This window comes from Ursus americanus, chromosome 5 (genome assembly GCF_024610735.1).
Source record: "Ursus americanus isolate L20-20 chromosome 5, mUrsAme1.1.p, whole genome shotgun sequence".
Taxonomy (NCBI): domain Eukaryota; kingdom Metazoa; phylum Chordata; class Mammalia; order Carnivora; family Ursidae; genus Ursus; species Ursus americanus.
This window is the reverse complement of record NC_142131.1, coordinates 7,210,570-7,236,999: the sequence shown is the minus strand read 5'-3', so window position 1 is coordinate 7,236,999 and position 26,430 is coordinate 7,210,570. Positions and strand designations below refer to the sequence as shown.

The following is a 26,430-nucleotide window of genomic DNA, read 5'->3' as shown; positions in this document are numbered from 1 at the left end:
TATTCCATTGTATATATGGACCACATTTTCTTAATCCAGTCATCTGTTGAAGGGCATCTCTGCTCCTTCCATGATTTACCTATTGTGGACAATGCTGCTATGAACATTGGGGTGCATATGGCCCTTCTCTTCACTACGTCTGTATCTTTGGGGTAATACCTAGTAGTGCAATTGCTGGATCATAGGGTAGCTCAATTTTTAACTTTTTAAGTGACCTCCACACTGTGTGCCAGAGTGGCTATACCAACTTGCATTCCCACCAACAGTGTTAGAGGGATCTCCTTTCCACATCCTCTCCAACATTTGTTGTTTCCTGCCTTGGCCATTTTTGCCATTCTAACTGACATAAGGTGGTATCTCAATGTGGTTTTGATTTGAATTTCCCTGATGGCTAAGGATTTTGAACATTTTTTCATGTGTCTGTTAGCCATTTGTATGTCTTCATTGGAAAAAAGTGTCTGTTCATATCTTCTGCCATCTTTTGATTTGATTATTTGTTTCTCGCGTATTGAGTTTGAGAAGTTCTTTGTAGATCTTGGATACCAGTCTTTTATCTGTAGTGTCATTTGCAAATATCTTCTCCCATTCTGTGGGCTGCCTCTTAGTTTTTTGACTGTTTCCTTGGCTGTGCAGAAGCTTTTTATCTTGATGAAGTCCCACAAGTTCATTTTATCTTTTGTTTCTCTTGCCTTTGGAGATGTGTCATGAAAAATGTTGCTGTGGCCGATGTCAAAGAGGTTGCTGCCTATGTTCTCCTCCAGAATTTTGATGGATTCCTGTCTCACATCGAGGTCTTTCATCCATTTGGAGTTTATTTTTGTGTATGGTGTGAGAGAGTGGTCAAATTTCATTCTTTTGCATGTAGCTGTCCAGTTTTCCTAGCACCATTTATTGAAGAGACTGTCTTTTTTCCACTGGATGTTTTTTCCTGCTTTGTCAAAGAAGAGTTGCCCAAAGAGCCAAGGGTCCATTTATGTGTTCTCTGCTCTGTTCCATTGGTCTATGTGTCTGTTTTTGTGCCAGTACCATGCTGTCTTTGTGATCACAGCTTTGTAGTATAGCTTGAAATCCGGCAACGTGATGCCCAGCTTTGTTTTTCCTTTTCAACAATTCCTTGGTGATTCGCGGCCTTTTCAGGTTCCACACAATTTTAAGGGCTGTTTGTTCCAGTTCTTTGAAAAATGTCATTGGTATTTTGATCAGGATGGCATTGAAAGTGTAGATTGCTCTGGGTAGCATAGACATTTTAAGTATGTTTACTCTTCCGATCCATGAGCATGGAATATTTTTCCATCTTTTTGTGTCTTCTTCAATGTCTTTTATTAGTGTTCTGTAGTTTCTAGAATAGAGATCCTTTATATCTCTGGTTAAGTTAATTCCGAGATAATGTATGATTTTTGGTGCTATTGTAAATGGAATGGATTCCCTAATTCTCTTTCTTCAGTCTCATTGTTCTTGTATAGAAATGCAACTGATTTCTGAGCATTGATTTTGTATCCCGCCACATTACTGAATTGTTCTATAAGTTCTAGTAGTTTGGGGGTGGAGTCTTTTGGGTTTTCTATATAGAGTATCGTGTCATCTGCGAAGAGAGACAGTTTGACTTCTTCTTTGCCGATTTGGATACCTTTTATCCCTTTTTGTTGTCTGATTGCTGTTGCAAGGACTTCTAGTACTATGTTGAATAATAGTGGCAAGAGGGGGCATCCATGTCGTGTTCCTGATCTTAAGGGAAAGGCTTTCAGCTTTTCCCCATTGAGAATGATATTCGCTGTAGGCTTTTCATAGATGGTTTTTATGAAGTTGAGGAATGTACCCTCTATCCCTACACTGTGTTTTAATCAGGAAAGGATGCTGTATTTTGTCAAATGCTTTTTCTGCATCTATTGAAAGGATCATATGGTTCTTGACTCTTTTCTTGTTGATATGACCTATCACACTGATCAGTTTGCGAATGTTGAACCACCCTTGCATCCCAGGGGATGAATCCCACTTGGTCATGATGGATAATCCTTTTAATGTACTGTTGGATCCTATTAGCTAGGATCTTGTTGAGAATTTTGGCATCCATATTCATCAGGGATATCGGTCTGTAATTCTCCTTTTTGATGGAGTCTTTGCCTGGTTTAGGAATCAAGGTAATACTGGCTTCATAGAATGAGTTTGGTAGTTTTCCTCCTGTTTCTCTTTTTTGAAACAAGTTCAGGAGAATAGGTATTATTTCTTCTTTGAATGTTTGATAGAATTCCCTGGGGAATCCGTCAAGGCACTGGACTCTTGTTTTTCAGGAGCTTTTGATCACTGCTTCAATCTCTTCATAATTAATCAGTCTGTTCAAAAAATCAATTTCTTACTGTTTCAGTCTTGGTAGTTTATAGGTTTCCAGAAAGGCATCCATTTCTTCCAGGTTGTTTAACTTATTGTCATAAAGCTGTTGATAAAATTTTTTAATGATCCTTCCTATTTCATTGGTGTCAGTTGTGACCTCTCCCTATTCATTCATAATTTTATTAATTTGGTTCCTTTCTCTATTCTTTTGAATAAGCCTTGCCAGTGGCTTATCGATCTTATTTACTCTTTCAAAGAACCAGCTTCTAGTTCTGTTGATCTGCTCTACTGTGCTCCTGGTTTCTAATTAATTGATCTCTGCTCTAATCTTGATCAACAGCTTTCTCATGTGTGGGTTAGGCCTGTTCTTCCGTTCCAGCTCCAGCTTCTTGAGGTGAGAATATAAAAACTGCATTTTAGATTTTTCTATTCTTTTGAGTGAGGCTTGGATTGCTATGTATTTTCCCCACAGGACTGCCTTTGCAGTGTCCTATAGGTTTTGGATCATTGTGTTTTCATTCTCATTGGTCTCCATAAATTGTTTAAATTGATTTTCAATTTCCTGGTTTATCCAATCATTCTTGAGCAGGATGGTTCTACGTTACCAAGTGTTTGAGTTCCTTCCAAATTTTTCCTTGTGGTTGAGTTCCAATTTCAAAGCATTGTGGTCTGAGAATATGCAGAGAATAATTTCAGTCTTTTGGTATAGGTTGAGACCTGTTTTGCGACCCAGTAGATGGTCTATTCTGGAGAAAGTTCCATGTGCATTGGAAAAGAAGGAGTATTCTGTTGTTCTGGGGTATAGTGTTCTATATACCCCAGTGTTCTATGAGGTCCATCTGGTCTAGTAGGTCATTCAAAGCTGTTGTTTCTTTGTTCATTTTCTGCTTAGGTGATCTGTGTGTTGCTGATAGTGGAGTGTTGAGGTCCCCTACTATTAATGTCTCTTTATTCTGGTTAAGCGTTGGCTTATGTAGCTTGCTGCTCCCCTGTTGAGGGCATAGATATTTATAATTGTCATATCCACTTGTTGGATACATCCTTCTAGAATAATATAGTGTCCTTCTGTATCTCTAACTACAGTCTTTAGTTTAAAATCTAATCTGTCTGATATGAGAATTGCTACCCCAGCTTTCTTTTGAGGTCCATTGACATGAATGATGGTTTTCCATCCCTTCACTTTCAGTCTGGATGTATCTTTAGGTTCAAGATGAGTCTCTTGTAGACAGCAAATGGATGGGTCATGTCTTTTTATCCAATCTGCAACCCTGTGGCATTTATGGGAGCATTTAGGCCATTCACATTCAGAGTGATTATTGAGAGATATGATTTTAATGATGTCATGTTGCCTGTAAAGTCTTTGTTTCAATAGATTGTAAATTTCTGTTCTGTATCACTCTTGGTGCCTTTTTACTTTTATAGAAACCCGCCCCCCCTTAATACTCCTGTAGGGCTGGTTTCATAGTTACAAATTTGGTCAGTGTCTGGTGATCCTGGAAGGTCCTTATCTCTCCATCCATTCGGAATGACAGCCTTGCTGGATAAAGGATCCTTGGCTTCGTGTTTCTCAGATAGAGCTTTAAAAATCCCCTGCCAACCCTTCCTCTCATTCCATGTCGGTGTAGACAGGTCTGACATAATTCTGATATTTTGGCCTCTGTACATGAGAAATTTCTTCTCCCTGGCCACTTTCAATACTGTATACTTGGATCTAATATTTGCAGATGCACTATGATGTGACGTGGCATTGGTTTGTCATGGTTGAGCTTGGGAGGGGTCCTCTCTGACTCATGGAGACGAATGCTTGTTTCCTTTGCTAGATTAGGGGAGTTTTCAGCTACAATTTATTCAAAATCTCTTCTAGACTTCTCTCTTTCTCCACCCCCTCAGGGATGCCGATGATTCTGACATTAGAATGTTTCATTGAGTCAGTAATCTCCCTTAATCTACTTTATTGAGATTGGAATTTTTTGAGCCAAGTTTCTGTTTTAAGTTTCTCTTCTACCATCCCATCCTCCAATTCACTACTTCGTTCTTCTGCCTCATTTACCTTGGCCGTCAGAACATCTAGTTTTGATTGCTTTTGATTCATAGCATTTTTAATCTCTGCCAGATTTGTTCCCATTTCTGCCCTTAGAGATTCTATATTCTCGTTAATATTTTCATTAATATTTTTTTCAAGTCTACACATCATCTTGACCATTGTTACTCTGAACTCCATTTCTGATAATTTGGTTATATCCATATCCATCAGTTCTGTGTCAGACAGAGGCCACAGACTCATTGTCTTTTCTTTGCTGGGGGGGATTTCTCCTTCCCCTCATTCTGATAAGGAGAGGTTGTGGGGTTGCCCAGAGCCCAAATTATTGACCAGGACCCACGCAGTGTGCACTTGTTTTATAGAGACCTTAGGGATGTCGGCTTCTCAATTTTTCAGCCTTCCTACTGAGTGAGGGGTCTGCTCACTGATATTCAGGCAACTCTGTTTGGGTAGAGTCTCCCTGTCCCCTGCAAGGGGGGATGGGGTTTGGCACAATGTGAGCTGGTATTTCTGGGCTTTGTTCTCTGGCGGCTTTCCTTGGCAGTTTTTGTGGCTCTTCTGAGAGTCAGAGCAGCAGTGGCCGAATCCTAGCCTCTGTCTCAGAACAGAGAGATTGCAGTCCACTCCCCACTGAGCTCTCTTGGCCTCTTTAACTCTGTTTCTGTCGGTGCTGCTAAAAACCCTGCAGTATCCTGGGTTGTGCACCCCACAGCAGGTGTCCCAGCCCTTACTTCCAGGGCCAGCAGGTCTCTGTCCTTTGTGTTTCTAACACCACCAGCCACCCCCGGTTCCCATGCTTACTCCCGAGCTCTCTGTTTCAGTGTTGTTTGCGTGCACTCTGGAGTGCTGGTTTTCATTTGGGTGCGCCCACGCTCCTGAGCTCCCCGTATCAGTCTGTTCCAGTGAGCGCTCCGGAGCTCCGGTTTTCAGTCAGGTCGCACACGCGTTCCTGAGCTCTCGGTTTCAGTCTAGTTCGAATGTGCACTCCAGAGCTCTGGTTGTCAGTCTGGACACATGCCCGCTCCTGGGCTCCTGGTTTCAGTCTAGTTGGAGTGTGCACTCCGGAGCTCGGATTTCAGTCTGGTCGTAAGCGCATTCCCAGGCTCACAGTCTCAGTCCACTCTCTCGCGGGTGCCCGTCCTTGAGTCCGGCCCACTCCCCAGTGCAGGTGGCTACTGCTTCCCGGCCCTTAATGGGGCAGCTCTCTCCCCCTCCTGTTTATCTTCCGATATCTGTGCGCGGTGTCACGGCTCCCCGCTTCGTACCTCAATACTCATCACTGGAGATGTTCATTTGTAGAGATCCAGATGCATCTTCCTATGTCTCAGGGTGATTCCGTGGGTTTTCAGGATGGTCTGGTACATATCCAGCTCGACTTAGGGGACCAGCTGAGAAAGGGGACCCCTACTCCTCCACCATGTTAACTCTCTCAGATCGTTACATTTGACTTCTATTCCAGAGTCTTCTCTTGCTCTCTGAATGAATCTTTTTTGGCAATTTATCAGCATCAGGGCTATCAGAAATCACTGTCTTCTACTTCCTCTCATACAGTTAATTATATACATGGGTGTTGGTAGTTCGGCACAGCGTAATGGAATTTTGTGGTTTGTAAGGATAGCACTTGACTACTTGGTTTAAAATACTTTAAATGTTCTCTTTTATTTATTTACATATTTAGTGCTTTAATGCATTTGTTATCATGTCTGTTTTGTTAGGACATTCAAGAAAACTTATATACATTACTACTTCACTAACAACATATTTCTTTAAATAGACTTTATTTTTTAGAGAATTTTAGGTTCATATCAATATTAAACAGAAGATATGGATTGACTTTTGTATATTAAACTTGTATCCTGCAGCTTTGCTATAAGCATTTATTTGATTTAGGAACTTTCTGTTGATTCTTTCAAATTTTCTCCATAGATAACCATGTCACCTGTAAACAAAGTTTATTTCTTCCATATATCTTTTCTTTTCTTTTCTTTTCTTTTCTTTTCTTTTCTTTTCTTTTCTTTTCTTTTCTTTCTGCATTAGCTAGGACTTCCCAAATCACAGTGCAGGTAAATAGAATTCAAAAAGAAGGTAGTAATATCACTGTGTGGGGGAAAAAATATGGTTCATTGCTGCTATGGTGGTTTGGATTTCAGGAACAAAGATTTAGAGAGAAAGGCATAGCAGAAAAGGAGCCACAATAACATATATAAAGTTATTTGTGTCTTTGGCTCACTTTTTAGCTAGGCATCTAAGGAGTAAAACTCCAGGATGTCTAGTAGAGAGCAACCACAAGGAGTCAGGAGAGATTTGGGTAGACACCTAATTCTGTAAAACTATCAGGCCAAGCCCAGTTAGAGATACCATGGTGAACATCCAGAACTTTGAGTTAAGAATCCAGAAAGGCCCTGCTCTAGAAATAAGGACCAAATCCTAGAATTAAGATACATGCTCTAGGAGTAAAGGATATGCTGGGAGAACTAGAAGGGAAGATAATCCAGATCTTTACTGTGTATTACCTCCAATATATGATATATAAAATTAACTAATTGTATGAGTAACCAGCAACAAGACAAGCAATAAAGAAATACAATAGTCTATTGTAAAAACAGCCCCAAGAACTTTAACATATTCTTGATTCATATGTTATAGAAAAGAGAGAAAAAGGAAAATAATGTGAATGGATGGAGAATATTAATAGAATGTTTATATATTTATACAAAGAAGAATCAAGTAGGGAGGGGTGCCTGGGTGGCTCAGTTGGTTAAGCACCTGCCTTTGGCTCCGGTCATGATCCCTGGGTCCTGGGATTGAGCCCTGAGTTGGGTGAGTCTGCTTTTCCTTCTCCCTCTGCTCCTCTCAGCTACCCCACTCCCTCTGCTGGTACTCTCTCATGCACTCCATCTCTCAAATAAATAAAATCTTGAAAAAAAAAAAAGAAGAATCAAGTGGGTCTCATGGATGTGATTAAAAGCAGAGCATAGGATAGGCTATATATATACTGAAGTCAGAAATACATTATTAGAAATGATATGTAAACTGAAACCAAGAAAAAGCATAGTGGGCAAACTTAGCAAAATAAAACTAAGCATAAAGTACATGTGGAAATTTATTAAAAAAAAAAAAAGTCCCAGAAGGAGAAGGCAAATGATTGGGATAGAAACAATACTTGAAAAAATAATGACTGATAATTTCCCATATCATTTGGAAGATACTGACAGTAAATCAAAATGGGATAAATACAAGGAGAAGCATACCTAGGTGTATTCTAATCAAACTGTTGATAATTAAAGATCAAATGGTAATATTCAAAGCAGCTAGAGGGGGAAAACAGTATATGACATTTTATAGGAAAAATATATAACTGATAGCTAAGATGTTAATGGAAAGTAGAAGGAAAAATAGAAATCTATCTAAACTAAGTCTAATTAGTATGAGAGGCTGGAAAATATAGTTTATTGGATAGTTGCCCTCTTGTTCCTCATCCCATATGGAGCAGGTCAAAAAAAGTTCAGGAAACGTATGGAAAACAAAACAATAAATTATCTGTACTGTGGGAAATAAGAATATTGGCAGATGAAATAGTTACCTTAGGGACATATTCAACATTAGATTTTGATGATACATCTCAGTGGTGTTTTCAAATAAGAAGTTGGGTATGTGAATTTAGATTACAGATGGAATTCTTAGAATTCACACACAATATATAATATAGTCTAAAAATAATGTAACAAAGGAAATATTTCAGATCAAATATTCAAGAACTCAAAGGTTAAAAAGAAAAGTTTAAACACTTATTTTTGACCTGATATACATCCATTGAAGTTGATGTTGTAATTTATGATAGATATTCTAGAATCAAAGAATACGTATACCTTGACTAAAGTATAGCATCAAAAACTGCATACATTGATGCTGTCATATTTCCCCACATTGTTACTCCCATCCTGCCATGATTAATTTTACTGAACTTAAAAATTTGAAAAAGCATATCTAATTAAACTCTGATTTAAAAAAGTCATGTATATCATGTATAGTTTTACTGATAATAGTGTTTTCTAAATCACCCACAATTCTATTTCATCAGCTCTCTTAGGATGAATTTCCCTTGTGATCCATGTACAATTTCTGTGTTTTCCTTTATAATTTGTTGGCATAAATCTTACGAACTCTGCATCAAGTGGTTGATCATGTATCCTCATTATTTTAGAAGTAAATGTGCTGCCTATTTCTTGCATCCAGGCTGAACTTCTCAGCATATATTTTAGTCATTAAATTCAGAGTTAATTTGCACCTCAGTTTTTATTGCCTCCTGTGGGTTGATTTGTGTCTTCCAAAAATATATGTTAAAGCTCTAAGCTTCAGTACCTCAGAGTGTGACCTTATTTGGAAGTTGGGTTGTTGTAGGTATAGTTAAGATGAAGTCTACTAAAGTGGAGTGAGCCCATAATCCAATATGATTAGTGCTTTTATAAAAAGAGGGAAGGGGCGCCTGGGTGGCACAGCGGTTAAGCGTCTGCCTTCAGCTCAGGGCGTGATCCCGGCGTTACGGGATTGAGCCCCACATCAGGCTCCTCCGCTATGAGCCTGCTTCTTCCTCTCCCACTCCCCCTGCTTGTGTTCCCTCTCTCGCTGGCTGTCTCTATCTCTGCCGAATAAATAAATAAAATCTTTAAAAAAAAAAAAAAAGAGGGAAGACCAGGTGTAGACACCGGTACATAGAGGTGGAGATTGCAGTGATGCAATTGTAAGCCAAGAAATGACAGCTGCCACCTCGAACTGGGAAGAGGCATGGAAGGATTTATACTTAGAGGAACATGGGCTTGCTGACATCTTGACTTTAGACTTTGCCTTCAGAACTGTGAAACCATAAATTTCTGTTGTTCTAAGCCACTTACTTTGTGGTACTTTGTTACCATAGCCCTAGGAGACTAGTATCCTGCCTTTGTACTCAATTCCTTCAATTATTTTTATTATTTATTTTTATTTTTATTTTATTTGTTTTTCATATACTATATATATATTTTTTTTTAATTTGAGTATAGTTGACAGTATGTTACATTAGTTTCAGGTGTACAACTTAGTGATTTGACAAGTTTCTATCTTACAGTATATTCATCCCAAGTGAAGCTACCATCTTTTCCACTACATTGTTATTACAATAGCATTAATTATATTCCTTATCTTGTGCCTTTTATTCCCCTGACATATTCATTCCAGAACTGGAAGCCTGTATCGCCCTCTCTCCTTCATCCATCTTTATACAATATGTATTTTTTTTAACCCTCTGTGGCTAATCCAGTTTCTTATCTATAGGAAACATGCACCTTCTCGTCCTTTTTATTACCTTCATACAGTCTACTCAGTGTTAAAGGGCGACAGCAGATTGTGACTCTCAGGCATCCCACAAATTAGGTGGGTCACCTCAGCAGAAACCTTTACCAGCTCAAAACTTTGTCTCACATTAACAGTGAGGATTCAGGCATCATGCTGAGTCTTTTTTTTTTTCCTTACTCATAAGTTTAAGGCATACAATATGTATTTTAATAGGACTCCTTAAAGCCCCTTTTTATGAAATGAAGCAGAATTCCTGTCTATCCACTCACTATCCATCCTATAATATAAAAATTTAAGATGTGATGAAAACCTCCAAATAGTTTACTGTCTTATGAATGTCTTAAGACTCAGTGCCCATGCAAGTTAATGAAAAATAACAAAATAATAGACACCTGAACTGTAAATTATATGGAACATGTTTGTTCCTCTATAAGCATTTAGAGCTGGGATTAATCAGAATAGGCCAAAGTATATAAGAAACATGCAGATTGTCAATAAATCAGGACTTAAGCGGAAGCTTAAGGAATGGGTAGAAAGGATTTCACTGGTCAAGAAGAGAGGATGGTATTTCAGGAAGGAAGCAAGTTGAGCAATGCTTCCGTGATAGTCAAGTGCATGGTGCAAATAAATGATGTTACCAACTCTAGAGAAAGTTCTGTGGTTGGGGTTAGTGGAAAATAGTCTTGTCTGAGTGGGAGGTAGAAAAATTGCAGGGAATCTGAAAAAGAAAAAAAAGCAAGAGCTGTTAAATCTGTTTAGGAAGGAATTGGGAGTTGTTGTAGAGTTTTTGAACGCTAATAGAATGAAAGGGCCTGAGGGAGATTAATCCAGAGATAGTGTGCAAGATAAATTAGAGTCAGAGAAAGGATAAAGAGTCACAGAAAAGAGTCAAGAGAAAAGAGTCTGAGAGCTGTTTCAGAAAACTGATTACAGACTCCAGACCTCTGGTATTAGGAGCCTAAATAAATGCTCCTGACTCAGGAAGATCAGCTAAATTTTCTGAGTTTTTCTTGAAATTCTGATTTCTCTATTGCTATATAATTTCTCTTTTTCATCTTGGTTGGATTTGAGCCATTGGCATCTATTTCAGGGATCTTTTCATTGATAATGAAAGATTTCTGTCTAACCCTGAAAGACCTTGTATAAACTTTGGTTTTTAAAAGCACTTAATATGTATGGCATATTAGTGTATTTAGAATGCTCTCTACTGAGCTCAGTATTGAGAGAATGCCAACTTTGAAATGTGCAGCTATCCTTAATTTCCAAGCTGTGTTTATTTTGCTAGCTGTAGAACTTTCCTTTCCACCTCATTATTGTCTCTTTTCTTGAGATTACTCTAGCTAGCACATGTTATCTGAGATAGGTGGATGCTTTTCCTTTGAATTTTACCTTCCTCATCCTTTTAGGAAATGGAGCCTCTTTATATACAGATTTCAAGGGTACTTTTTATGCCATAATTGATTTTCAGCACTCTTTGGCCTGATAGTTCTATTTAGATTGAAATTTATGGAAGTAATTTGAGATGTCCTTCAAATTGTAATATCATTAGTATTATACGACTTTTTCTTTGAGCAGCAACACTGAAAAATACATTACATACATTTTTTAAAAATTGTTTTTTGTGGACATTTCATTTTTTGAATGTAAAACATACTTTTTTTTCTATAAAATATATGCTTCTAATGGATAGTCCTTCGAGCTCTTAATGGAAATTTAGCCCAGGGAAAAGAAACATAGAGTTGAAATGAATGACATTGAATATCCTAAGTTCATTTGAGAGTCACTCATATTCACAGAATGAAAAAACAATTGATCGGGGTGTCTGGGTGGCTCAGTTGTTAAGCGTCTGCCTTTGGCTCAGGTGATGATCTCAGGGTCCTGGGATCGAGCCCCCATCGGGCTCCCTGCTCAGCAGGAAGCCTGCTTCTCCCTCTCCCACTCCCCCTGCTTGTGTTCCCTCTCTCACTGTCTCTCTCTGTCAAATAAATTAAAAAAACTTTAAAAGAAATATCTTGTATTTACCATTCAGAAAAATGGGATGATTGAAATTGCCCAAAACATCTTCTACAACTAAAAAAAAATTGTAAGTGGTTTGTTTTAGGATATAAATTCTTTTAGGATATTCTTTTAGGATGTAATTCTTCGAATCAGAGTCAACTGGGTGTCCTTCCTTTTAAAATCTCCATCTGCTGCTGAAAAACCAGCATAAATAGTTACATGGCAACCTGTGTTGCATTTTGAAACTTAAATTCTTAGATTAGTAATTTTGTGCTGGGCCTGTATTACCCTTGTTAGAAATATTATAAGTGCTTTAAAGGTACTATTTTTTTTTCAAAATGCTATAACCAAATTTTAGCTGTATCAATTATTTATTTTTTCAATTAAATGGCTGTATTAATTATTTTTTAATTTTTAAATTTTTATTATTTTTTATTATGCTTAATTAGCCAGTATATAGTACATCATTAGTTTTTGATGTAGTGTTCAACAATTCATTAGTTGCATATAACACCCAGTACTCATCACAACACATTCCCTCCTTAATACCCATCATCCAGTTATCCAATCCCCGCACCACCCTCCCTTCTGTAACCCTCAGTTTGGTTCCCAGAGTCCAGAGTCTCTCATGGCTTGTCTCCCTCTCTGATTTTTTCGCATTCAGCTTTCCCTCCCTTTCCCTGTGGTCCTCCCCTCTATTCCTTATGTTCCACATATGAGTGAAACCATATGATAATTGTCTGTCTCTGCTTGACATATTTCACCTATCATAATCCCCTCCAGTTCCATCCATGTCAATGTAAATGGTGGGAATTCATACTTTCTGATGGCTGAGTGATATTTCATTGTATATATGAACTACGTCTTCTTTATCCATTCATCTGTTGAAGGGCATCTCAGCCCCTTCTACAGTTTGGCTATTGTGGACATTGCTGCTATGAACATTGGGGTGCATGTGCCCCTTCTTTTCAGTACGTCTGTATCTTCGGGGTAAATACCCAGTAGTGCAATTGCTGGGTCATAGGGTAGCTCTATTTTTAACATCTTGAGGAACCTCCGTACTCTTTTCCAGAGTGGCTATACCAGCTTGCATTCCCACCAACAGTGTAAGAGGGTTCCCCTTTCTCCACATCCTCTTCAACACTTGTTGTTTCCGGTCTTGTTAATTTTTGCCATTTTAACTGGTGTAAGGTGGTAAAAGAAGAAAGACCCCAAGAGTAATATAGACCAGAAATTTACAGGGACAGTTTATAGAAACCGGGACTTTACAGACAACATGATGGCACTAAATTCATGTCTGTCAGTAGTTACCCTCAACGTGAATAGCCTAAATGCTCCCATGAAATGGCATAGGGTTGCAGATTGGATAAAAAGACATGACCCATCCATATGCTGTCTACAAGAGGCTCATTTTGAACCTAAAGATACCTCCAGATTGAAAGTGAGGGGATGGAGATCCATTTATAATGCCAAAGAACCACAAAGCTGGGGTAGCAATTCTCATATCAGACAAATTAGATTTTAAACCAAAGATTGTAGTAAGAGATGTAGAGGGACACTGTATCTTACTTAAAGGGTCTATATCAATTATTTCAATATAAATTACAATATAATTTAAGATAAACTAATACACATTGTGTTTTTTTAAATTATTATTATTTTTTTACTTTCTGTCTCTGTAATAAGAAATGAAATTCATTTAATTCTCTGGCAGGAGTTTTGCATTATTATTATTATTTTACCAAAAGTATATGTAAAAACAACCACTCCTATGATAAATACTGTTTGTTGTCTTTATACTTACAAATATCATATATTTTACATTATAAGTTGTATGATGTTATAATTTGAAAATATTACTATTTCCTTTAGCAGAGTATGAACTCATAAACGTAGAAATTATAAAATCTTTAATAGGCAATAGAATCTAGCACATTTTTACTTACTGGTCTGTACTTGGTAGGTGCTTAATAAATTTATTGATAAATGAATGCATACATTTTTCATGTTACTAGTTTTTTTGTTTTTACTTTTGTTTTTTAGTCTGGAGTTTGTTTCAACACAAGGACATTAATCTTTTAGTTTAAATGGGTATATAGCTATGTCTGGGCTTAAAAAATTAAACCCAGTTTAAAATTCTTCTACATTAGAATAAATGTACTGGTTTCATGTAATTATTCTTAAATATGATTTCCTAGGTGATCCATTCCAGAGTGCATTCCAAAATTCTTGTGAAGAGCTATGATTGACTTATTCATTCTGATTTGATTAGCAATTCCTTTAAAATACAATAGTTTCAAATTCAGTTTATGACTACAAATCATGTGGAAGAGACTTTTTTATGGTTACCATTAAGCTCATCTATAACATCTTATTCAAATAATCTGTATTAAGTTGATGGTCACTTGAGTTTGTACCCATTCTAAAAACACTAGTTTTTTTACCCCCCTCATTTTATGTGTATGATGTTATACTTTATATCCTTTTATATTGTGAATGCCTTAACCGATTTTTATATGTATAGTTGATTTTATTGCTTTTCTGTTTTAACCTCAGTACTGATTTTATAAGTGATTAATCTAGTGCTTTTATTATCTTGTATTTACCTGTAAATATTTTCCTTTCATAATTTTCTTTCTCCTGACTATGATCTTTTCTTTCCACTCAAAGTATTCCCTTTAACATTTCTTATAAGTCTGATTTTGTGGTGATTAACTCGTAATTTTTGTTTGTCTGGCAAACTCTTTATGTCTCCTTCTAGTCTGAATGGTAGTCTTGCTGGATAGAGTATTCTTGGTTGCATGTTTTTTTCCTTTTAGCACTGTGAATATATCATGCCACTCCCTTCTGGCTTGTAAAGTTGCTGCTGAAAAATCAGCTGATAGATTTATGGAGTTTTGCTTCTATGTAACTATTTTCTTTTCTCTTGCTGATTTTAAAATTCTCTTTTTATCCCTACTTTTTGCCATTTTAATCATTATGTGTCTTGGTGTGGACCTTTTTGGATTTATTTTGTTGGGGTCTCTCTGTGCCTCCTGGATCTGGATGTATGTTTCCTTCCCCAGCTTTGAGAAGTTTTTAGCTATTCTTCAATAAAATTTCTGCCACCTTTTCTCTCTCTTCACCTTTTGGGATCCCTATAATACAAATGTTATTACAGTTGATGATGTCACTGAGTTCCCTTACCCTATTTTCCAGAATGTAAATCTTCTAGACTACTTAACACCAGTGGTCCCAAGTTGAATATATCCCTTTCTGTTCTTGTGTCTTACTTTGGAGACTCCACAACCTCTTTCCCTTCTGTGCCCTTATATTTTTAACCACCAGGATTAGTTCTTTCTTTAAAAAAAAAAAATCTTTCTCAGTGGGTGTTGAATATACTTTTCTTTAAACTGCATTTGCAAAAATTAACTACTACTCTGAAAGGCTACCTAAACCATCATCCCTTCCAAATAGGTAATTTCTTAAACTAACAGTAGTCATTCTTAGTGTAGATTGCACTAGGCTTTTCGACTTGATTCCAAAGCTGTATCCTTAGCCTAGACACAGAAAAGTCCAGCATCCTATAAAGGGGTTAATGCATATAATCTGATATCCTGAGGAAGATAAGTATATTTCTTAGACATGTGTTATATTAAGAAGATAATAGTACACACAATATGTTTCATGAATCCAGGTAGGGAAATTATACTTTTGCCCTGAACTAATGTTTAAAAAAATCATCAAAAAACTAACACATGTAGAAAAATTTACATCCATGAGAGATTATGCCTTTTGACTGACTAAATTTTAGACAGGCTTCTTCATGACTTTAGGACCCTGACCTCCCTTTTCTTAGAGAACATTTGCTTTAGAAAACTGGTAATTATGAATTTTCTCTCTTCCTTTTTGAGATATAAATCTTTCAGATCTTCTTGTGAGGTTTACAACCCAGAAATGTCTTCCTCAAGTATCAGAAACCATCCCTTTGAAATGTAATTTTCAAAGAAGACATGGCCCCACTCTCCCAATTTCTGTGGGGAGATGGGAGCCACCTTTTGGCTTGACCATGCTGCAGGTTATAAAATTATCTTCCATCATGTGGATGGGAGGAGGTTTACTTATCCTTTGAGTAAGTCCAGTTAGCAAACAGGGTGACCTATGATTCCTCCCACCCTAACTCTTTCGAATTCCCCAGTCCTTTTTTTTTTTTTTTTCTCTTCAGTAGAGTTGAGCTCAGACTGAGTTCTAGTCTCTTTCCCTTATTGCAGTATTCTCAAAAAAGTCTTCATTCCCTGCTTAACGTTCCCTGGTACAATTTTTGCCCTGACAATCCCATTTTTTCCTCCCCTTCTCCCTTTTGAAAATAATGCTGTTAATGGCAGGAACCATAAAGTAAAAGATGCCAAGGCTACACTAAAATCATACATTATTAGGAGAGAATAGAGAGAAGCCTGTATAACTAAGAAAGTTCAAATCAAAAAGAAAGTTGATTAGAGAGGGAGACATGAGTCCCGACTTTTGAGGTGACAAGTTATCCTTTCTCTAGAGCTGCCCTAAATAACATTCCATTTCTTCATAAACGCGGACAATTTTCTGTGATTTGTTGTACTAGATTTCAAGGATCATTACTTCTACTGTCTTTATTCCTCCCAAAGGATGATTACCAGAATTCTCCCTCTGTAAGGCAAATTGAAGTTCTCAAGTTTGGGTCAACTGTTCAGCAAACATTTTCAAGGGATGGAAAGTTTTTTAAAAGAGGAATCACAGAACATGTGAACAATGCAGTGAAATTCACAAAATAAAGGCACAGCAGTCTCCCCCCTCCCCAATTTCTGTTATTGGGCAAACACACTTTATTTATCTTATCATGTTTCTTCTGGGATGGGGAAGTCTTTTATTCTTATAGTGCTTATAACTTTTGAGCTTAAGTAGAAGGAAACTCCCTAGACTCCTCTAGACTAAAAAGCAGATCTTTGTATTGCCTGACTAAAGAGAAAAAAAGAAGTTTGCGGATATAGCCCCCAAAATAATATTTTGGTTGCTCTTAACTTTTCAAGGTTATATTTCCTCACTAATATGGATTTTTCATATTTTCTTACCATCAAGCAGATATATCCCAAACGAAGCCCAAACACACACACACACACACACACACACACACACACACACACATACACACAGAGCACACAGCACACACCCTGAGAACATTTGAGTGTAATGAACATTGTTTGAGGTGCATACTTTAAAATATTTAACACTGATATAGTTACATTGAACCGGGTATCAAAAGACTGGAATAATATTCCAGTTTAGCCACTGTTAACTTTTGCCTCTGAGCAAGACATTTAAAATCTATGAGCCTCAGTATTTTGCCTATAAACAGAAACATAATTCTATTTATAGAATTCATCTATTTATAGTATAGATATATACTCTATTTATATATAATCTATTTATAGAAATAATAGAAATATAATTCTTATCAGTATCAAAAGAATATTTTAAAAATTGAATGCAATAATGAATATGAAAATGATTCATGAAATATGAATCCTTACAAGACTGAAGATGGCAAAATTAAGGAAAATAGTCCATTAGTGCTTGATGTTGTAAGTCTTATATCAAGTATTGACTTCAATTACATTGATGTTTCAATATCTAGAATTTGATACTAATCAGTTTGAGAGGAAATATTTTAGAGAATGTAAAAAACGTTTGGATGACACCCATGGTGTGCTTATATAAGGTGAAGTTCAGGTATATTTATTTACCTGAGATTTTTATTCACATGGTTAAATACTTTGTTTTACTACATTTCAGGGTCTTCCTGTTGCAACTACTAAACTTACAGTTGTACGTAAGTTTAGATTTATAGATCAGTGTTTAACTTTGTTGATTATAATGAATTAAAACTTGACAACAGCGATGGTTTTCTGAAGTTATAGTCTCTCCCTAAATTAACTTGAAACTACATTGTGATTACAATAAAAATGTTGACAGGCTTTTTAATTTTTAAACTAGCAAAGTGTATTCTAAAAAATATATATTAAAAATAAGCATGTAAAAATAATCTAAAAGCAATTTTATTGAAGAAAAGTTAATAGGGATTTGGATTTCCTCATGTCAGATATGCAGTTGAACCTTAAAGCATTTTCAATCACCTTACCATTTTACAGCAAGATCAATGAAATAGAACACAGAGACATGAGATAAATCCAAATTCCTATAAGGATTTGGTAGGTGAATATCAGGTCACTTCAAATTGTGGAGGAGAAGGAAATGGGTTGTTTTAATATGTGAGGTTCAGCCTTCTGGTTCGTGATAGACATACAAACAAAAAATATAGATAAATGCCCTTTTCATTCCTTACACAATATGAAATGCCAGGAGGATAATAATTCAAAAGCTAAAAATGAAACCATAAAAGTGTTAGAAGAAAACGTAGGAAGATCTACCTTTATATATGTTAGGAAGAGGGAAATGCTTTCTAAACAGAGGCCAAACCTTGAAATTATAAAAGAGAAAAGATAGTGAGAATTTTCTAGATAGAAACAAATCTCATAAAAACTTGCAAGAAAGCGAAAAACTTGGAAAATATTGTTTCTTTTTTTTCTTTTCTTTCTTTTTTTTTTTTAAGATTTACTTATTTTAGGGCAGGAGAGGCAGAGGGAGGAGGAGAGAATCTTCAAGCAGCCTTCTGCTGAGCCCGGAGCCCGACTTGGGGCTCGATCTCATGACACATGGGATCATGACATGAGCCAATACCCAGAGTCCTGCACTCAACCGACTGAACTACCCAGCTGCCCCAATGGGAAAAATATTTCAGTCACCTGTTTCAAACAAATATGCACTTTTTTAGCAATCTGTAAAGATATGACATTCAATAGTGAAATGGATAAGGACATGTAGTTCATAGAAAAGTAAAAGGTTGTAGATCAAAAACATAAAAACTCTTCAAACACACACATAATTAAAATGTAATTAAGACAACAAAACAGTTTTCACCATTCAAAGCAGCAATCATAAGTTTAGTAATATGCAATGTGAAAATCATTCAAAAAGTGTTGATAAAAATCTATCCACATTGGAAATGCACATACACTCTGCTAATTTATTCTACACATATGCTAATGTGTCTGCAGAAAAATAAAAGAAGAGGTGATCATTATTGCATTCTATGTTTTAGCAAAAGATGAAACTTGAAAATAATCCATCAATATGTACCATTTACATAATCTGTAATACCCTATTAAAATTAGACAAAATATTACATAAATGTTTTGACTTCTTTTGAAGAGTTAGGTGGATCAATACTCAGGAGATGAAGCACTACAAAATACGGATATTTAAAAAGAAATAGTGACGAGAGTATGTTTTAGTTGTACATGCCCTCTTTGTGTAAAAAAAATATATATGAATGTTAGTTTTCACATATGAAGAATATTTATGAGAAAATAATATGGAAGCATATTTAAAACAAACTATTTTTAACATTAATTTTGGGGAAAATATTATCGGACATCTAAAGAAGGCAGGAGGTAGAGCTAGGATCTCCAAAACCCTTGCTTTTAATATCTATTTAACCTCCATTTTAGATCCAATTGAGCATGTTTTTTAATGCATTTTTATTTTTCAATTTGTGTAGGAAACAATACTACATTATTTATATTGGGGTTAATATAATATGGTTTGAGATCTTGTATTATAGAAGAATTTTAAAATAATTGTGTTTCTTATAGGCTTTGTCTTTTAATGATTTTTAATTTAAATTATTAGCAGTGATTGCACTCAGTAAAAGTTATCACAGTGATTTTCTAGATAGACTAGAAATATAACATAGTATAATCAAAAATGTTCCGAAGAAATAGACATTACTGGGGGGTCAGATTGGTTCAAAGTAATGATAAGGTTCAGTTACTGACTTTCTTCTAAACAAGACCATGCTCTAACACTGGATATCCAGGAAAGCACAGGAAGTTAAGGGTTTGATCTTGAGCCCACATTCTGAACTGAGAGCGTAAAATATACCATAAAACAAATAATATGATTTTATATTTGATAAAAGTGCTTAGAAAATTAAGCCTGGGGGCGCCTGGGTGGCACAGCGGTTAAGCGTCTGCCTTCGGCTCAGGGCGTGATCCCGGCATTATGGGATCGAGCCCCACATCAGGCTCCTCCGCTATGAGCCTGCTTCTTCCTCTCCCACTCCCCCTGCTTGTGTTCCCTCTCTCGCTAGCTGTCTCTATCTCTGTCGAATAAATAAATTAAAAAAATCTTTAAAAAAAAAAAAAAAGAAAGAAAATTAAGCCTGGGTGTGGGGGGGCACCTGGGTGGTTCAGTCAGTTAATTGTCCAACTCTTGATTTTGGCTCAGGTCATGATCTCCAGTCAGGTCATTATTTCAGGGTTGTGAGGTCAAGCCTGTGCTGGGCATGGAGCCTGCTTAAGATTCAGTCTCTCCCTCTGTCCCCCACCGCCCCCCCCAAGGAAAAGAAGTAAAAGAGAAAAAGAAGAAAGAAAATTAAGGTTGGGAGGCGCTGTTTCAAATAGTTTACACAGAGTATTTCTTTGAGGAGATGACATTTCAACAAAAACTATGATAAAGTGAGAAAGATCTATGCAAAAATGTTCAAAATGGAAAATAAAATGGCATGGTTAAGGTGCAGCCATAAAATCTGTATGTCTTAGGGGAGGGAGCTGGGTCAGGGGTTAGAAAAAAGTAAGCCAGAAAACTAAGCAGAGAGCAGATCATATAAGGCCTTGTGGATCACCAGATGGTATTCAGCACAGGAAGGGCAAAATATGATTTATATTTTGCAAAGTTTACCTCACCTGCTCTCCAAAGAATAAAATGTGTGTGGTTTTGATGGGCGTTGGCAAGTGTGGGAGCATAGGAACCAGGCTATTGTTATGGTCTCAACTAAAGAAGATGGTAGCTAGCTTGAACTAGGGAAGTAGATTTAGTGATAAGTTGTTGATTCTGATTTTGAAACTTGAGCCATTAAGGCTTAAAGACAGATTTCATGTAAGGTATACGTGAAGCGAGGGATTCACCTTGACTCCTATATTTTGCTGCTGGAAACTGGGTAAATGGTTCTCTGCTTTATTAAAATGGGGAATCCTGTATGAGACATAGGTTTTGCAGCAGTGCTCACAAAGTAAGATTTTGTTTTCAGGATGCAAAATTTGAGACACCTGCAACTCAAAGTGTTGAAGAATCAATTCAATATGAGTCTAGAGCTCATGGAAAGTGTCAGACTAGAGATACAAATTTTGGAGTAATCAGTGTGTATTTAAGGTCAAAGGATGAGTTTTCTCATAAAATAATCATAGGTGAAGAGGAAAAGAAGGCCAATATTTGTTCCTGGCCTTTATGCTTTATATGAAAGATTGTAATCGTTTCTTTTCTTTTTCTTTTTCCTTTCCTTTTTCTTTTCTTCCTTTCTTTTTCTTTCTTTCTTTTTTTCTGTTCTTTGTTTTGCTGGGTGGATGAATTACGTCAGAAATGTAAGGAAGAATGTTAACAATGTATTGTACAACTGAGGGGAGCCAGCAATGGTAAGTTCAGTGACTTTCCTTTTTGTATAACACGATGTGAGTATTGGACAGGAACAATCTAGGCAATCAAAGGGAATGGGTTTAATTCATTTTTTTAATTATGAGTAGAGACTATTCACAATCTGTATACATAAAAATAAGATACGTTCTTTCCCTCTATAATTTACAGTATATTGGGTGACACAGAAACCCTGGGAGCATAGCCGTGACCTTCTAATTCATTCAGAGACAAGGATAACTTTCTCAAGAAGTTGACCCCTGAGCTGAAACTTAAAACATGAGCAGGAGTCCTAATGGTGAAAAAAATACTAAATGAGAAAGGAGGTCCAGGCCCAAGAAACCATATGAGCAAAGACAGATGAAAGCATCACAGAGAATGCAGGTACCACAGGCCGTTTTCCATCTTTAAACACAAGTGGGGGACATGGTATAGTGTGAGGAAAGGCTGAAGTGTGAAGAAACTGGCATAATATCAGAGAACCCTAATTAGAAGATGTAGGAATAAAAACATGTTGTAGGAACTAGTTTTGTTTTATTTTGTTTTAATAGATAAGGTTTGTGATTAAAGATCTCCCTCTGGCTTCTCTGTAGAAAATAGATTTGAAATACTGAAAGTCTAGTTACAGAGACCAGTTCAAATGGTTGCAATAAACGGCAAAAATTATATGGCCACATGTAGTGATTTGCATAAGTCTTAATTACAGGATTCAGTGAGTCTTGGCGAATAAACGCACCCATGTAACTCAGACTCTTATCAAGTCAAAGATGGTTTCTATCAGTCAGAGATGGGTCTTGTTAACGAAGTTAATCCTTTCCCAGTCATCGTAATGCAACCTCTGTTCAGATTTCTGTCACCATTGATTCATTTGGCCTGTTGTTGAACTTCATATAAATGGAATTGTACGCTTTGGGTCAGGCTTCTTTTTTAAACCATTTTTTTATTCAAATATAGTTGACACACAATGTTACATTCATTTTAGGTGTACAGCATAGTGATTCAACTTCTCTGTACATTATGCCATGCTCTGGATCAGGCTTTATTTAACATAATGTTTTTTGTAATCCATCCATGTTGCATATATCAGTTTGTTTCTTTCTATTGCAGAGTGATGGTGTATATATTATATAGAGAGAACATACAATACATATATACATGTAAGACATATATACTGGTACACATATAAATGTATATATGTTCATAATTTGTTTAATCATTTTCCGCTGATGGAAATTTGGGAATTTCTAATTGGGGGCTGTTATTATTTAAGATGCTGTGGATTTTCTTGTATAATAATTTTGTGGGTGTTTTCATTTCTTTTGGGAAAATATCTAGGAATATAATTACTATGTCAGAGGGTAAGTGTATAATTATAAAGAAATAGCAAAATGAACGTACAAAGTAGTTGTATAATTCCACATTCTCACAAATTATGAAAAATGTAATTACTTTATAATCTTAAAACAATTTCGTTTTGTCAGTCTTCTTAATTTTAGCAATTCCAGAAGTCTGAAATGGCACTGTGTTATAATTTGCCTTTCTTCCGTAACTAATGATGTAAAATGCCCGTTAGGTGTTTATGACATTTCTAATGTCCACTAGTTTAGTGGTTGCTTAAGTCTCTCACCCATGTTTAATTTGTTGCTCTTGGTGGTGTTCTTTTGTTTGTTTTCGTTTCCTTGATCGTTTATTGAGTTGTAGGAGTTCTTTATATATTGGCATTATGTATATATTCTAAATGTGTTTTGTTTTATGTCTTTGGATTCGTTTTCTGAATTGAGTTTTTAGAGAATACTTTAATTTTCAGTCTATTTTCCTTTTTTCCCCTCTTTTATGGTTAGTGCTTATTGGTTCCTACCTAAAAATCTTTGCTTAGTGAATGTAGTGAAGATATTCTCCTAAGTTTTATTCACGAAGATTTGTAGTTTTAGTTTTTGTATTTAGGTGTAGGCTCCAGCCCACATTGGTTTTTGTGTATGGTGTGAAATGGGACAAAATATATGTATGTTTGTACATTTATATGTATATACATAGACCATGTTATTATATTTTGATTAATAAGCAAAGATTATGTAGTCAAGAACCATATCCACATGAAAACGTAGTTTTAAAAAATTTGACGTACAAAAGCCATACATAATTAATGTATACAACTTGGTGTGTTTGGAGATCATATGCATCTGTGAAACCACTGACAAAGTCTATGTCAGACACACATCCATCATCTCCAAGTGTTCCCTCCTGCGTTCTTATTTTTGTTATTACTGTTATCGTTATTATTTTGTGATGACTTAACAGAAGAGCTGCTCTCCAGCCAATTTTTGAGTACATAGTATAGTATTGTGTGTGCTGTACTATTAAATATCAACACATCTCTAGGATTTACTCATCCTGTAAAACTGAAATGTGTACTCTCTGACTGATGCCTCCCAGTTTCCGCCTCCCCCACCCTCAGGCCTCCACTCTTCCACTCTCTGCTTCTCGGTTTGATTATTTTAGATTCCACGTATCGGTGGTATTAAATAGCATTTGTCCTTCTGTGTCTGGCTTATCTCACAGCTTATTTCAATTAGTGTAGCACCTCCAGGTTCATTTACTTGCTGAAAAATGAAATAATTTGAATAACGGATATCCTATTGTCCCAGAACAATTTATTGAAAACACTTTGGCTTTTCCATTGAGAAAATTTTGGTCAAAGATCATTTGAGTATAAAAAAAAAAAATAGTGACTCTATTTCTGATCTCTCTTTTCTCCATTAATACACCGTTGATTCTTGTTGTTTGTGGTAGTTTTGTTCAATAAAGTCCCCACGACCACTGTGTTGGTGAATACTGAACAATTACTCTTAGGGAAATACAGGGTTAGGTTCTTGTAAGCCTCTGGTCACAACATTTCTTCAGTTGATCAATACATAACCTTGTTATCCATATGTTTCTGTTTTAGAACATCTTATTTAATATATATAGTTGATTCATTAACATCGAATTCACAGCCAGCAGCACTAAAACTCATACCTGAAGGAAGTTTATCTAATGCACTCATTTTCTCCATAAGGTACGCGACAGAGTTCTTGGGCTCAGGGACACCAGATAGTACTTTAACACTATGCTTGGGGACCACTGTAAACAGCAAAATCACCCAGTAAAAGCAAAAAATGTGAAAAGCATGGCACTAAATAGACTGCAAAAAGAACACTTGTTTACAGTTGAGTTGAAAGAAGACAGAGTGCCTTAGTGGACATCAGCTGAGAAAGTGTGTGTCAGGGGACCCAAATTTTTTGCTGCTGTGTGTATGTCTGAGACTACACAGTGGGTATTGATTTGGGGGTTACAAATATATATTAGTGAGGAGGTGAATTCACAAATAGAGAATATTCACCTAAGCCCAAGTTCTTTCTTAGACCCACTGATGGAGAAAGGAGGGGCAGTGGCCAGCCCTGGCTGAGGCCCCAGAACCCCAGCTGGACCAGGATGCTTCACAACCTAAAAGGGTGAGCCACCCTGAGCCACTGCAACACAGGCAGGCCCCTCCCTGAAGTGGCTCCTGCCATAGCAGCCTAGGCACGCAAGCAGTTTTCCTTTGTTTTGAATATAATGATGTATTTAATCCTAGGTTTATACAATTTAGTAGTAGCTACATTTAAAATTGGTGAACACAGGAGCACCTGGATGGCTCAGTCAGTTAAGCATCTGCCTTCGGTTCAGGTCATGATCTCTGGGTCCTGGGATTGAGGCCCGCACTGGGCTCCTTGCTCAGTTAGAATCTTGCTTCTCCCTCTGCCTGCTGCTCCCCTGCTTGTGCTCTCTGTCAAATAAATAAATAAACTCTTTTAAAAAAATTTAAAATTGGTGAACACAATTCCTGAAAATTAAATAATCAGCTTTTAAATAAACACATCAATGTGTAATTATTTATCTCATGTAACGTTTTTTCTAGATTTAATCTTGGCTTCAGTTCAGTGAGATCATGACCTCTAGAATTTTTTTGCTTGCATGAACCCCATAAAATAGTCCATTATTTTATTTATTTTTTTAAAAAATGAATTGCTTATAGGCATGACATGCATAAAGCCCAGATTGGGATTTTGTGTTATGAAAGATAATGTAACTTATTGGTTAAGGAAATGTACTCTGATTATAATTATGGTATATCACTTTTTTCCAAAATACATTTTGTTGTAAAAATCAATCTTAAATTGAGATCAGACTCAATTTTGCATAATTTTATTTCCATAATCTATAATATTAGATTACTTTGTTAAAAAAATTGTATACCCAAAATATATCGGAAATCTTAAAATTCAGTGTAATTGTATTAAACCACGGTATCCATTAGGTAGATGTAGAAAATAATTTATATTAAGTTTATGTATATATAGGTATTGATGTTTAATGAACAATTTGTAAAATTGAACACTGACAAAAGTTGAATTTATGCATTCCAATATTAAAAATAAAAGAGTCTGACTTTGTAGAAAGGATGTTTCTGTGATGCGTGTATGCTGCCTCTTTGTCTCTTCCTGCCACTCATATGCTATGTGAATGTGAAATTTATTTAACTTCACTGTGCGTCAGTCTTCATCTCTAAAAACAGGCATAAAATAACACCTTATAAAAGTTTTTTCTTCGCTTGGTTTTGTTTGTTTCTTTACTTGATTTAATTTTTAAAAAAATGACGATCAGATGAAGTATAGCACTTAAAACAGTATTGCCACATTTTTAGTACTATTATGACTATAGTTTAGCACTAGAGAAGTAGTATTATCTAAGATGAATTTTTCTTTTAGTAGTTTTAAAATCTATTTTCATTTGTTAATATGTCATCTACCTGTGTTCTTTGACCTGTCCTATGTTGTTGTCCTTTATATTTGCATGGCACCAAAAATTTTTACTAGTTTGTTTTCCTATGAGTACGTACATGCACGCATGTATATTCTTCGCATACTTTGAATGTTCATATTTATTTCTTATATTTATCCATACAGCCATAACTTTGAACACTTGACTCCTATATTGCTTTTTGCAGTATCTATTGAATCCATTCTAATGGCAAAAATGAAAATTAATATCCCTCACATTTCCTCTCCTTCTGCCCCCTTCATGCTATTTAAGATGACATTAGTTTAAAAATATATTTTATTATTAAACATATTTAAAGCTCCTTTATTTCATTTATCTATTTATTTTTTTTTTTA

The 26,430-nt window shown here is 36.1% G+C and overlaps 1 protein-coding gene and 1 non-coding gene across 4 annotated transcripts in view; one reads left to right on the top strand and one right to left on the bottom strand.

Annotated features, from left to right (window-relative positions):
* LOC123799262 (uncharacterized) overlaps window positions 1–26,430 on the top strand; it is a 1,380,163-nt gene that overhangs the window by 1,049,511 nt on the left and 304,222 nt on the right. For 2 of the 3 annotated variants that reach the window (XR_015724344.1, XR_015724346.1), the window contains one exon: window positions 21,183–21,237. The gene's annotated coding sequence lies outside the window, so the exon portion shown is untranslated. Of the gene's footprint in view, window positions 1–21,182; window positions 21,238–21,406; window positions 25,393–26,430 lie in introns of those variants that run through there. The other variant, XR_015724345.1, reaches the window with a different exon arrangement.
* LOC123799326 (U12 minor spliceosomal RNA) lies at window positions 9,742–9,894 on the bottom strand. The gene has a single exon (XR_006781588.1). It is a non-coding gene; the product is annotated as a U12 minor spliceosomal RNA (small nuclear RNA).